This window comes from Ambystoma mexicanum, chromosome 4p (assembly GCF_040938575.1).
Source record: "Ambystoma mexicanum isolate Mex_15411 chromosome 4p, UKY_AmexF1_1, whole genome shotgun sequence".
Classification (NCBI taxonomy): Eukaryota; Metazoa; Chordata; class Amphibia; order Caudata; family Ambystomatidae; genus Ambystoma; species Ambystoma mexicanum.
Genome location: NC_090927.1, coordinates 300,623,685 through 300,638,914, shown reverse-complemented (window position 1 = coordinate 300,638,914; position 15,230 = coordinate 300,623,685). Strand labels below are relative to the sequence as shown.

The window sequence follows — 15,230 nt, the reverse complement described above, 5'->3', positions numbered from 1 at the left end:
GCCCAACCCTGAACCAACCGCCCTCCTCCACCGCAAATGCTGGAAGAAACTACCTAGTCAAAGCCCTGCTTCACAGACCCCCCCACCACCCCCCGGGATAACCATCGACTCCTTTGACTCATGGCTCAATAACTCACTAATCCCACTCACCCCCTCATGCCGCCCCTCCACACGCCCTTGGTCCCTATCCCAAATGGTTTACTCCTGAGCTGAAGATTGCGAATCAACTAAATAAATCCTTGGAACGCAAATGGCAGAAAAGTAAAATCAATCTGAGTAGGTCCACCTTCGCCTTGCACCATCGCCACTATAAAGCTAAAATCCGGAAAGCCAAAAAAGCGCACTACCACAACCGAATTCTTAACTGTGGAAACCCCAGCAAGGAACTCCACAAAATCCTTTCCGAGTTTGTCAAACCAACATGTACCTCAGCCCAATCTACCCCATCTCAATCACTGTGACTCGCTCTCGCTCCACTTCTACACCACCGCTCTCGACAGAACGACTTCTCTTAAAGTGGCCCTCCTCTCACTGCCACAGAATCCGTCCCCTCCTCAAACCACCCCCCTGCCCGCCGCCGCTAGAACAACGTCACCCACCTTCGACTCCTTCAAACCAATCTCCAGAGACAAATTTCTCGAGCTTCTCTCTGACCGAAAACCCTCTGGCTCCCCCCTCGACCCTTGCCACGCCTCGGTCCTCAAAGAAATATTCTCATCCACCTGCGCAGGAGAGTACGCAAGAACCATCCTAAATGACTCACTCAGCTCTGGAATCTTCCCAGACGCCTTCAAAATTGCACAGGTCAAGCCTCTTCTACAAAAAAAATACAAAAAAAAATTAAAAAAACATCCCTCGACCCCAAAAACTACTGCCCTATCTCGAACACCAGGTTCCTTGCAAAACCCATCGATCGAACCACATACTCCCAACGCTTCAGACCACGACACGGAACTGAAACCACTCTGGCCTCAATCTGGGACGATCTTAAGATTGCTGCGGATTCTGAAGGATGTGCTGCACTAATCCTCCTAGACCGCCTTCGACACAATTAACCACTCAATCCTACTTGACCGCCTCCACTCCCTAGGAATCCATGGAAATGCTCTCGAATGGATAGCCCCCTTCCTCAGCAACAGGAAACAAATAACCCTCCCCTCCACCTTTGCCTCAGCCGCCCGGCCAGTCGATACTGGAGTACCAAAAGGAGCATGCCTATCCGCCCTCCTGTTCAACCTCTATATGTCCACCCTTCCTGGAATCATCCGCCTGCACAATATCCTGTGCTACAACTATGCTGATGATACTCAAATCATCCTAAAACTCCTCAACTCGGACTAATTCTCAGCCCGACCTTACAGCCTGCCTCCTTGACATCGACCGTTGGATGACTACAAACCACCTCCTCCCAAACCCCACTAAAAATTGAAATCATGGTGTGCGGCAACACCAAACTTCTTCCCCACCCTTAACCTGGGCCCACATCCATGGGCCAACCACCCACCACCTCTGCCACAGTAAAACCATCTCTCGTCAAATCAACAACGTATCCAAGTCTTGTCATTACCACCTCAAAATTCATAGACGCATCTTTCCATACCTCTCCTTTCCTAAAAGACTTGCTGTTGTTAAGTCTATTGTAATGTCGAGACTGGACTACGCTAACTCCCTTTATCTCGGAGTCCGAGCATACCACCTCATTAAATTGCAAAGAGCACAAAACGCTGCCGCCAAAATGCTACTAGCACTGTGACCAAGAGACCAGACCTGTCCAGCTCTCAAAACACTCCACTGGCTCCCAGTTGGACGAAGGGCCACCTTCAAGACCCTATGCATCACCCACCGTGCAGTGTACAAGACTGGCCCTCTATACCTGCAAGACAAGCTAAAATCCTACCTCCCACCCCGCACCCCAAGATCAAGCTATGCCCTCCTTTTAATGATCCCAACCACCAACTCGGTCAGGATAGGAGGATCCTCGTTCTCAGCCTTAGCACCCACTCTATGGAACTCACTTCCACCCCATATTCGACACACCGAAGACTATTTGTCATTGCACAAACTACTAAAAATGTGTCTCTTCCCATAACACCAATGACCACCAAAAGATATGTCGGAATTCCCCAGCAACTCAACGACGAAACACACAATGAAGCTGTCCTACCTGGTGTTCAGCCACACAATAGGATAGAATGGATGGAATAGAGGGAACGATAGGAGTGAATGGAGTTGATGAATGAGTAAACGGAGTGAGTCGACGGAGTAGACAGAATGACCGAGTTAATGAAGCAGAGAATAAAGGAGTAAATGGAGTGGACAGAACGGATAGAGTGGATGGAACGGATAGAGGGGATGAAACGGATAGAGGGGATGGAACGGAAGGAGCGGTTGGAACAGATGGAGCGGTTGGAACAGATGGAGCGGTTGGAACAGATGGAGCGGTTGGAACAGATGGAGCGGTTGGAACAGATGGAGCGGTTGGAACAGATGGAGCGGTTGGAACAGATGGAGCGGTTGGAACAGATGGAGCGGTTGGAACAGATGGAGCGGTTGGAACAGATGGAGCGGTTGGAACAGATGGAGCGGTTGGAACAGATGGAGCGGTTGGAACAGATGGAGCGGTTGGAACAGATGGAGCGGTTGGAACAGATGGAGCGGTTGGAACAGATGGAGCGGTTGGAACAGATGGAGCGGTTGGAACAGATGGAGCGGTTGGAACAGATGGAGTGCATAGAGTATATGGAGTGGATGGAGTAGATGGAATTGATTGAGTGGATGGAACGGATAGAGCAAATGAAACTGAAGGAGCGGATGGAACAGATGGAGTGGATGGAAAGATGGAGTGGATGGAACGGATAGGACAGATGGAACGGGTAGGACAGATGGAACAAATGGAACAGAGGCAGTGGATGGAACGGAGGGAGCGGAGAGAACGGATAGATGGGTTGGAACGGATGGAGTGAATGGAACGGATGGAGTGGATGGAATGGAAGCAGTGGTTGGAACGGATGGAGTAGAGGGAGTGGATGGAGTAGACGGAATAGATTAATTGGATGGAACGGATGGAGTGGATGGAACCGACGGAGCGGATGGAACGGACGGAGCGGATGGAACGGACGGAGCGGATGGAACGGACGGAGCGGATGGAACGGACGGAGCGGATGGAACGGACGGAGCGGATGGAACTGTTGGTACAGATGGAATGCATGGAGCGGATATACGCTATATCCATGTATCCCTGTATATATCTGTAACCCCATATATCCCCCCCACCCCAAGTATCGACCCCTGTCACTATTTATCTGTATGTCGCTATGTATGTCCCCCTTGTCCTGTCCACGTGCCTTATCTCAGGCGCCTCTACAGACAACCACCATATCACACCGCAACGCTTACTCTCTACTATACACCATCACTCAACTAGAACACAGCTATACCCCTGATAATTCGGCCTAGCTGTTCACATACGAATACGACCCCATGAACACCTCATCACCCTAATAAAACCCAGCTAGCTGAGCACATTCCAGCGTAGCTGTTCACATAGGGGTTCCTCAGACCTAACGCAGCCAGAACCCAGTCTGAGTGTCCACCCACCTTACTGCACACATCCAACTGATATCTTCAGCACCACACTTAGCGCTAGATAGCAGCTTTCTTCCAACAACTACACCTGCTGCACACATATCCGGTGCACCCATGCACCATACGACACCATCTTCTCTCTACTGACTTTAACTACGGTTCGCGAGGCCGTTCAACCGACCAGCGCTTTGAGGTCATGCCAATGACATAAGGCGCTATATAAATTCCAAGTAACATAACAAATGTGTTGTCCCATAACAACCCTCAGAGTCAACCTTTTTTTCAGTGGCCAGTCAATTGTGCAACATAGATTTCAGACATTTCAGCAAAGAAGAGCATTCATGCTTCCTCTGGTATTTTCCAAGACATTCAAGCTTATCCTGGGTAAAAACACAACACGCAGATGCTTCAAGTTGAAATGAGAAAACATAGCCTCCGTAGCACCATTGCTGGATCAGTGACTGTAGAACATATCTTCAATTTAAATACTGTAACATTCAGGGGTAGATAAACAAATGGTCTGCGCTCCACCTGAGATCAATAAGGAGAGGAAGACCTGAACTCAGTTCTCGCTATCTTTTATTAAGGGTTGGTTTCAAGATTGGGCAATTTAAAATTAAAAGCGTGATCTTCAAAATACAAAACACATTTCGGGATGGCTTCTTCCTTAATAGAGGTAGGTCCCTTCCTCTGGAAGAACCTCTCTTATTCAATGTCTCTTCTGGAGTATGCAGATCGCCAGGTCTTTGCAGCCTTGGATGTAAATGTCCCAGTTCAATCAGTTCAAGAAGGGTTACCTTACCCCACACATTGGAGTTGTGGGCTTTAGAAGACTTGAATACTTTTTGTTGGTCTGATCTACATGCAGACATTCCTGAGTCCCATATTTCACAACTCATGTTGTTGAAAAATTCTGCTGAGCAAGCTAGTTAGTGAGCGTAGCCCAAAGATGGAGAAAGAGGTCCCTGGGGTCTGCATCAGCTTTCCTCTGGTTTTTATTTTCCTGCCTCTCAACGCAGCTATCTGGACCTCCTCCTACAATCTGATCATGTCTAGAGGTAATTGGGCCCTCTGGAACTCACCTGATCTTTGTAGCTGGTGATCCGCTGTCATGCTTCCCACCAATCAGTGCCTGATGTTCCGGTTTTAGCTTTTCCTTCTGCCCAATACTATTCCGCTCTCCTCGGTATCATCTATATAAGAACCAACTACCATCTAATCCCTCATGATGCCTCAGCCTCTTCACTGTTTGACTCTTCCCCCGGTTTTTACTTCCTCTACATACATTCAATCTCTGGTGTCGCTACCATCTACTTCTCCTTGGTCTTGCCACCCTCTCCTGTAACCAGGAAGCAGTTATTCATTCCGCCTGTCAATTGTCTTCTACTGATGGACCTTTGTACACCCTGAATTCTCACCAACTCCTATTTGTCTCCCTCCTTTTAGCACCTCATCTCTAGTGACAACCTTCTCATATCCACTCTCACACCCTTGTATCACCTACTCCATCTTTTCATCTCCCACCCCCACCTTCTGTTCACTATCAGCAGTTACATTAGTACCTCCTCCTTGGCCCTCTTTTCTCTCACCAACTATTCCAGTTCTTGAATCCACCACTACACGCTCCACTTCCACCACTCTCCAGCATTCTCCCAACAAAAGCCTTTTGCTCCTATAACCCACACTGCCTCATTGGAGTGTTTTAAGACAGTGTCCCTCTTTCTCCCCCTAGGGGAGGGTCGCCTGGTGTGGGCCTGCACCTATGGGTAAACATTTGGTAAGGGCTGGCCTCCATGTGCAAACCTGTGATTGCTTGGGCTTAAGTTGCTGGGCCAAATCTATATTTGGCGTATCCACCATGTTGGAATTTAAGCCCTCCCTCATGAACCTTCTGGATGCTGCCTGCAAATCCCTGTCTGAGAAACAATATTGCTGAAATTCTCCTTCTCGCGCCGAGCTTCTAGCTTTCAGGAAGACGTGAACTTGCAACAGTGTATCCATGGTTCTGTGGAGCTCACTGCATGCCCCACAAACACCTGGAGAAGCATTCTTATATTCATAAAGCAGGTAATAAGAATAGTTAAACAGTTGATACCTTTGCTGACTGCAAGGAAACATTTGCTTTTAAAACCTTAAGTTCCAAGGACGAGCCATCTCGTCCTCAGCACTACGTTTGCAGTGTGCAAGACGAGATAGCTTGTCCTTTTTAGCACTTGTATATGTATGATCGCTGCAGTGAAACGCTCACACAAACCCTAAATCCAACCCTGGGCTATGAGAGGAGAAGGCTCCTCCTCACGGCCCGAGGGTTGCATTGCCTTCAGTTTCACGTCAGCATGCGTAATGCGCGCTGATGTGAGACTGAATGTAATTTCACAACTTCGACCACTTTTGGCATGGGCAGTGAACAAGAAGGTAGGTTACTCCCTCGAGCTCAGGCATTTTTATGCTGTTTTGATCGAGGTGGTGTTGTTGTAAAGGGGAGATTCTCCCCTTTCCAGCGACACCTACCTTGAAGCACTGCTGGCCGCGGATGGCTCGATCAGTGGGCAGCAACACCAGGGATCTGTTTTGAAGTGGGGGGGGCTGAGGGGGCCGCTTAGTATATAAGCGGCCTCTCCGGCCTCTGGCCCCCAAAGCATGGGGCATTATGTTTTGCCCACCCTGGGGGCAAATGGTCACACTAATGTGCCCATCTGCCCCTAGAGAAGGTGCTAATGGATTTTATTTTTTTTTAAAAAGTACTTTTTTTGTTTGGGGTTGTTCTGGAGGGGTGGGGAATAACTAGACCACCAGGGATTTGGGGTGGCTCTCTCCTCCCCACCCCAAATGTACAGGGGGCATGTCATGTAGCCCTCCCTGGAGGCAGATTGCCAGTCTAATCTGCCAATCTGTCCCTAGGAAGGGGCACATTTGTTTTTACTGGAGGTTGGGGGGTCACTAGACCACAAGGGATGGCTTTTCTAAAAGGGGAGGGGGGTTGTCCTCTCCCCCTCCAGCCCCAAATGGATTGGGCATGAAATGTAGCCCTCCCTAGGGGCAGGCAGGCTGCTAGTGTAATCGGGCAATCTGCCCCTAGGCAAGGAACAAGTTACTTACCTGTAACTGTTGTTCTCCAGCATGGGTCTGGCATGGATTCACATGCTCATGAATATTCCCCGTCGTCAGGCTGGGAATCCTCGGTAAAGACAAAATCAATATCAGTTTCGTAATCACTGATCTCTGGGTCATACTGCCCCCAGCCAATAGCTGCCCTCTCCCTAAGCCCCGCCTCTGGCAGCCATCCTCAGATTTGGTAGCACGCAAAGTGGCAGTATGACCAAGTGAAGAGCCGCAGAGGGGTAGGCGGGAGGGTTCGCATGTGAATCCATGCCAGACCCATGCTGGAGAACAACAGTTACAGGTAAGTAACTTGTTCCTTCTCCAGCATGGGGTCTGGCATGGATTCACATGCTCATGAATAAGAGAATACATAGCAGTACACACATGCACAAACAACGGGAGGTGGCAAAGGCTCAACATTAAGCATTACATCCAAAATTCAACATTAAGCAATTCTTACCTCCTCACCAGGCTCACCTTAGGCGAACAGGTTGCGCAGCACTGCTTGGCCGACCCTGGACTCCTCCCTGGAGTCCCGATCGACGCAGTAGAATCTTGTGAAGGTGTACGTCGACCTCCACGTAGCAGCCCTGCAGATGTCCAGCAGGGGCATACCAGACAGGAACGCCGTGGTAGCAGCGATCGCTCTGTCGTCGAATGGGCTCTCGGACGGCCGGGCAGCGGTCGGTTTGCCAACCGGTGACAGTGCATGATGCAGCCGGAGAGCCATCTGGAAATGGAAGTCTTCGAGAAAGCCTTCCCTTGATTCACAGACCCAAAGTTCACGAACAGCTGTGACTCTTCGTGCGGTCCACGTAGAACTTAAGCGCTCTAGCTACATGCAGCGAGTGCAAAGTCCTCTCGGCCGGCGTCGAAGGCGACGGGAAGAAAACTGGTAACACCAAGGGCTCGTTGAGGTGGAAGTCTGACGGCACCTTGGGCAAGAAGGAGGGGTGCGTCCTCAGAACCACCCTCGTGTCATGAAAAGTCAAGTATGGAGGCTTGCAAGATAGGGCCTGGATCTCTCCCACTCGTCGTGCGGAGGTGATGGCCATGAGGAACGCCGTCTTCCATGACAGGAACTTCAAAGGCGTCGAATGCATAGGCTCGAATGGGGCCCCCATGAGCCTGGTCAGCACCACATTAAGCTCCCACGCCGGGGCAGGAGCCTTCACCAGTGGTAACGATAGGAATAGTCCCTTCATAAATTCCTTCACCAGGCGATGAGACCACAAGGACGCCCGTCCCGTAGTCCTGGTATATCGGGAGATGGCAGCCAGATGTATTTTTATGGAGGCGTGAGCCAGTCCAGCTTTGGCCAGCGACAGTAGGTACGGCAGTACTTGAGGGGCCGTAATCCGCAGAGGGTTAATCTTCTGTGCACGGCACCAGACAGAGAACCTCTTCCACTTATGACCATAACACTTGAGAGTTGAGGACACCCTGGCTTTTGCAACAACCTCTCTGCAGTCAGCCGGGTTATCGCACCCTACAAACTCTAGTGCTGCAGGAGCCAGGCCTGCAAGTTCAGCGACTCCGGGTCGTGATGAAGAATGGCGCCTCCTTCTCTGGAGAGGAGATCCGCATCCGCCAGCAGCTTGACTGGTGGGGACGTTGACAAGTCCCGAAGGTCCGGGAACCAGATCTGCCTCGGCCACGCCGGTGCGACAAGGATCATTCTGCACCTGGACTTGTTGAGCTGGTTGATGAGGCGGAGCAGCAACGGCAACGGAGGGAACGCGTATAGAAACTGGCCGTCCCAAGGGAACGAGAAAGCATCGCCCATGCTCCTCGGCTGCGGGAACCTGCTGGCGAACCTCTGGCACTTGGAGTTCGTCGCCGTCACGAAAAGGTCAATCCGGGGTTTGCCCCATCGTCGAAAGAGCCGATCCACCTGGTCCTGACGTAGTTCCCACTCGTGACACGAGCGCAGCTCCCTGCTGACTGAGTCGGCGATGGTCTTTTTTATTCCTGCCAAGTGGAAGGGAACCAGAAACATCCTCTGGGCGACGGCCCAGTGCCACCGATCCTGGGCCTCCTTGGATAGGGCTGGGGATCTGGTGCCTCCCTGCTTCCGTATGTAGAACATCGTGGAGGTGTTGTTGGTGAAGATCCTCACTACCTTGTCCTTGAGGGACGGAAGGAACGACTTGAGCGCCCAGAACACCACTCGGAGCTCCAGAATATTGATGTGGAGAGACCTCTCCTCCGGGAGCCAAAGGCCTCTTGCGTGGAGATATCCGGAGTGAGCAGCCGAACGGTCCTCGCTGTGTGTTCGACGGCGGGTTCTCTTGTCCTTGCCCAGATTAGCCAGTCGTCCAGGTAGGGGTAGACGTGGCTCCCCTGAAGGCGCAGCCGCACCGCCACTGGTGCCAGGCACTTGGTGAATATCCTGGGTGCCGACTTCAATCCGCACGGCAGGGCTCTGAATTGGTAGTGGCGTCCCTGAACCACGAACCTGAGGAACTTTGTGTCCTTTTAGAACGGGGATGTGGAAGTAAGCATCCTCCAGGTCCGACGATAGGAAGTCGCCCTCCTCCAACTGTCCCAGCACGTGCTGGAGGGTGACCATCCTGAATTTCTGCACCTTGATGTATTTGTTTAACCAACGCAGGTCCAGGATGGGACACCAACCGCCTGTCTTCTTCCTGACGAGGAAGTACCTTGAGTACACTCCGGAGCCCCAGAGCCTCCTGGGGACGAGCTCGATGGCACCTTTTTTGAGCATCTCCCTTACCTCCAACAGCAGTTGAGGGACGTGATTCTCCTTCATGGCCACGGGAGGAATGCGAGGGCACTTCTTTTGGAATTCCAGCGAGTGCCCGTTGGCCAGTGTCCAGCACCCAACGGTCGGTGGAGATGGACTCCCACATGCTGACGAACTTCGTCAACCGGCCTCCCACCGGGGTGCTTCGGTGGGGGCCCGACGGCACGGCCGGGTCAGTCTTGTTTGGAGGAGGCCTTGCCGCCTTGGCCTCCTTGACGACGACGGCGGGATCCCCCTTGCTTACCGCGACCTCTGTAGGCCTCCTGGGAAGAGGAGCAGGCCGCCTGGCGGTATGTAGAAGAGCCACCGCTGGATCCCTTGGAGGCACCCCGTCTGCCGCCGGAGCTCCGAAAGGGCTGTCGTTGTTGAAGTACCCCTACGGACCGGGCTGTCTCCGAGTCGGTCTTGATGGCCTCAAGCGACTCGTCCACCGCCTTACCAAAAAGGTTGTTGCCGTCGAACGGCATATCCAACACTCTGGTCTGGACGTCCTGGCGAAAGTCCGTCGCCTTGAGCCATCCTCGTCGTCGGAGGCAAACTCTGTTGCCCAGTTGGCGAAAACCGGTATTGGCAATGTCCGTTGCCACCGTTATGGCGTGATCCGACGCCACCTCGCCTTCCTGCAGAATTTGTAGGGCCTCCGCCCTCTTGTCATCCGGTAGGAAGTCTAGCAGGGGAGCTACTCCCTGTCGTAGCGGGCCACGATTGCCAAGGCATTGGCCGCCTTAATCGTCGTCGCCGCCGACGAGATGACTTGTCGTCCCATGGAGTCCAACTTCTTGCCCTCGCTGTTTGGCGGGGAAGTGGAAGTTGAAGCCGCCGCACCCGCTGCTTTCTTCTTGGCCGCTGCCGGGACGACAGAGTCTGGCGTGGGCTGGGCCCTGAGGCACAAGGGGGCGGCATCGGGGACTTGGTACTTCTTCTCGTACCTGTCCCTCTTGGCGGGTGTTGTGGAAGGGTTCTTGAGGATAGCAAGCCCCTCGTCCCAGAGGTCGTCGAGCAACGGCACCGCGAGGACCGTCTTCCTCTTGGCCTCTCGTCGCTGGTAAAGAAACCCTTCCTTTTTTTGTTCTTCAGGGCAGAGCTGGAAGAGCTTGGATGCCCTGGTTATCATGGCGTGAAAAGAGCCAATTTCGTAGGCTGGGGAAGCTGAGGGGGGTGGGGGGTGATGACGGGATGAAATCGCTGCCGCCGTCATCCGTCCCCGTCGCTGTATCTGTCGCCGTATCCTCTCTAGGGTCCGGCGAGGGGGATGAGGGGTCCACAGGCCTCGCGGGCAGGAAGGGAGGCGAGGGGTGGACTCTCCTCCGCTTGTGCGGAGGGCTTCCCGACGGGCCTGGTTCCGGATCCTCCGTCGGGGTCCGTGGTAATCTCGTCCTTATCTCAGTACATAAGGATTGGATCGCCAACAAAATGGCCACCGAGCTATCCTGGGGCTCGGGTAATGGCTGCAACTGACGGGATGGCCGCTCCACTGGGCCCTCTTCGTCGCTATCTTCGATCACATCAGCGGGGACCGTCCCCTGGGATCGAACCTTCTCGAACCTCTCGTTGAGGCCCTTCTCGGTTTCCACCAGATCCTCCTCAGAGGTTGATTCCGAGTCTGTAATGGCCACCGGCCCCCCCCGCGGCCCCCTCTTTTTCCGCTGGGGACTTCACGGGGGTCTTAACGATGGGCTGGAAAGAGGATTCCCTCTGCGGTGGCAGGGATACTCTGGGCCCAGAGGCCGTTTCCACTAGCGTAGTCTCAGCCGGCTTCGCCCGGGTCGCAGCGACCACTTCGATAGAGGCCTTTGCCGGCTGGATCAAAGCCCTCACCACCTTAGGTGCGTCCTGGGCCTTCGCCTTGGGGGGAGGGTCAGTGCCTCGCTCCCCCTTCGAAATCGACCGGGTCCGCTCCAGCAGCTTACCCGGGTTCTCTGACTTCCTCTTCCCCGAACCAGAGCGCTGGCTCGTGGTTGAACGTACCGGGGAAGTAGCGCCCTGCCTGGCAGCCGAAGAGCCCGACCTTTTGGCGCTCCCGGTGTCCGCAGAGTCGCAGTGCTTGGCCTTCTGTTGGACCCCCGTCGCCGGGGCGCCCTCACAGGACTTAGAAGCCCGCTCAGACTTTTTCTTCGCCTTCTCACCTGCTGTGCCCTTCTCCAGCCAGGCGGCGAGGCGGGAACGACGATCTTATTTGGTCCGTTCCTAAAGGTCCTTGCAGAACGCACAGTCCTTCTCCACGTGCATCTTGTCCTCATGAAGGCAGTAGAGACATTGCAAATGCTCGTCCTCCTTGAAAACGTTTTGCAATCCGCATCCAGGGCAGCACCTGAACAGCTTGGATCCGGGCATCGAGCTTCCCTTGTCCTGGGCCATGTCCATTGAGGTAGGCCGCAGATCTTCCGGAATCCTCCAAGAAGTGTAAACTCGACAAAAACTTCACCCTTGAGGGGCGTAGAAGAATTCCGAAATGGGTCCCCGTTATCGGAAGTAGAAACAGTGGAGCTTGAGGCTCGATTAAACTGAAAAAATCTCCGGAAAAAGCGTGAAAACGCAGCAAAAACTCAAGAGCTAAAGCACGAGGACTCCCAACTCTTGAGCGTGCGGTAAAAATCTGAGGATGTCTGCCAGAGGCGGGGCTTAGGGAGAGGGCGGTCATTGGCTGGAGGCAGTATGACCCAGAGATCAGTGATTGGTTACTACTAAGAAAGACAGATCAGAAACGAAACTGATACTGATTTTTACCAAGGATTCCCAGCCTGACGACGGGGAATATTCATGAGCATGTGAATCCATGCCAGACCACATGGTGGAGAAATGTGTTTTACTGGGTCGGGGGGCAAGGGGGTTCACTAGACCACCAGGCATGGTTTATATGAAAGGGATGGTGGTGATAGGAGCATGATAGTTTGGATTTGTTTTGGCTGGGCTGACCACAGATAATTAATGTTTTTTTTTTGTTTCGATTTTGCTGGCTTATGTAAGTAGTACAAAATGTCCTTTTGTTATTATATATTATAATTGGGAGGAGGATTGTCAGTGTGGTTGACGGGACTGTGGCTGAAGTCTCAGTGGTGTGGGTGGGACATTGTTAAGGCCCAGGGAGCCCCGGCAGGCTCCCCATCCCTTCCCGGAGGGAAAAGCTGTAACGCAGTCTAGCACACCTCGTTCTGCCCCACACCCACAGCTCTGCATCAGGCACCTCTCCCCTCCCATCTCCGTGCTGAGTGCTGGTTGCTACAAAGTCACAGGGATTCTTGCCCTCACCTCTTGCAGGGAGTCGTCCAAAGCCTGCTGTCTGTCAGGGTTGACACCGTCGACCGCCTGGAGCTCTGGCTGGGCTGCATTACAGAATTTCCCTAAGGGAAGGAATGGAGACCTTGATGGTGCTCCCTGGGACTGGTGCTGCACTTGGATGGTCGCCCTACATGGGATACAGCCGACCAAGGCCAGGGATATTACACCAGACTAACCCGGAGCTCTGGCTAGCCTGCGTTACAGCTTCTACCTCCAGGTAAGGACAGGGACTCTGCCGGGGCTCCCTGGGACTGCTGCTTTGCTTGGGGTTGGTTGACCCACATGGGAGACAGCTGGCCAAGGCTGGGGACATCACCCGCGACCATCCTGGAGCTCGGGCTGGCCTGTGTTACAGCTTTTCCCCACCAATGAGCCCTGGCAGTGTGCCAATGCCTCCCCAGAGGGAAAACCTGTAACAAAGCCCAGCCAGAGGGTGATGGAAGTGAATGGCGCAAGGGTGGGAATTTATCCAGTTTTCATTAGAGCAGTTCAAAAGGCCAGACAATCTTATGAGGCAGTTAAAAGGCAGCTGAGGGCGAAAGGGGTCAAGGTACTCCATGATCTTCCCGGCAACCCGCCGGGTGATTGGCCCGCAAGGGGGCGGGGGGGGGTGTTTTTTCAGGAACGCCAGACACCTGGGAACGGGGCGATACAGTACGTCCACTGGGTGAACAGATTCGGCAGGACTTGCGGAAACTGAAGAATGAGGGGGCAGAGGAGGATGGGCATCTGGACCGGCTGATGGAGCCCACAACACACTAGAGACTTTCGAAAGACACAGAAAGAGTGCATACAGTACTGCATATCATGATGGCGAAAGCGGACACAGCTGAATGTCGCCAAAGAAAGCTGCCTCAGGGATGGACAATGGTAACAGAAGATAGCTGTGCTAAAGACCGCTCTAGTTCTGGGCAGAGCGACCGGGGGATGGTACCCTCAATCTAATACTGGCACGCGCTACAACAGCGATTCTGCTTTTCAGAAGGTATGGCATAGACTACATTCTATGACCCACAGGTCACAAAATACTTAAATGAAATTGCTTTTCCACAACAGAGACAGTAAATTACTTGGCCTTTAATGATGCCAATGGCAGTTTTAGCAATTTAGACAGGTTGAGGTGCCAAAGTGGGCTGATCCAACAACTATGAGGTGGGTCGACTGCAGGCTGTGCTTTGGCCAATCAATTCAGAAAAATCTGCCTTTGATGATCTGCACCAACAGGTTAATTTGGGAAAAAATTCCATAGTGAGTTGGCAAGACTTCATCTATGCCAGTTCGCTTGGATTCTTAATATAGCCACTTTGCATTACCAACATGGATTGAACCTGCAAATGGCACTCTCCTCATAGGTATGATCTCAATTCACTTTTATTGGCATCCAAATGGAATAATGTTAACTGTCTTTAATATAATAGAGAGGCACATTACTTGTTGAATTTATGGCACTTTTGCTTAAGTTCAATTTATAGATCATTGTTATGTATTGGCTATTAAGTGCTCCCCTCTGGCCCCTGCCAAGTTTATTTTATTAGTTAATTTGTACAATAAAGGTCACAATAGGTGACATTAATGTCAAGATAAATAACAAGTACATTATGGCATAGTCTATTCGCTGCACGGTTAGCTAATTTATCTCTACACAACTCACTTTAACCAGCCTCTTGTGACTCAAGTTAGTTATTAATCATTAATTATTGAAGCAAACTCAGACTTGGAGAATTTCTTCAAATTAATGGGATAGGCCCTATGCTCTTTAGAATGCCAAAAATGCTGCACAAGTTTAACTGTCAAAACACAAGACAATATTGAGGATGGGAATATCACTACACTCTTGCAAATCTAATGACAGATTAGAGGTGATGGTGTTGCACCCCACAGGAAAACCAAGTGTTGCTGTATGAAAGTTTTGTGGTGAAAATGGCCATTTACATAGTGATTTTTACTTTTAATGTAAGCATTAATGCAATCAGTACGTCTTAAGTAAAATGATTTACTGTCCCATAACATAGCTATAACAATCTAGCATTTCCTTAGTTTCAAAGAATGTTTTTCGATATCGACCCTTTGCCAACCTTTAGTGAAGTGTAATGGCGGCACAGCATTCCTCCATATGATTGATTTGGAAGACCATGACAGTAGTGCCATTAAAATGTATTGGGGAAAAGTGGGATTTATATAACAAGGACATAGAAGATTCGTCGACAGACGAAGGTTCCCCATTACGTCATGAGCTCAAGACATGGCTGTTTACACAGGAATGTGGGTGCAATTATAGTTTCTCTCTGAGTCATGCAAGGAAAATACAGTGTAATTATTCACTCAATAAACGTCAATAAATAGTAATAGAAACATAAATCTCAAATTTTCTTCTTTGGCTGGTGTCATAAAGACCAGATTAAAGGTAGGCATGTGAAACCAAACAACAATAAATCCTCCGAAGTTTTCCAAGATACTTCAAAATTTACCAGTGATAATGGAATTTTGGCGAGTAACA

The 15,230-nt window shown here is 51.5% G+C and overlaps 1 protein-coding gene across 7 annotated transcripts in view; it reads right to left on the bottom strand.

Moving 5' to 3' along the window:
• ITSN2 (intersectin 2) overlaps nt 1-15,230 on the bottom strand; it is a 2,589,317-nt gene that overhangs the window by 2,188,811 nt on the left and 385,276 nt on the right. The gene's annotated exons all lie outside the window — the stretch shown is intronic.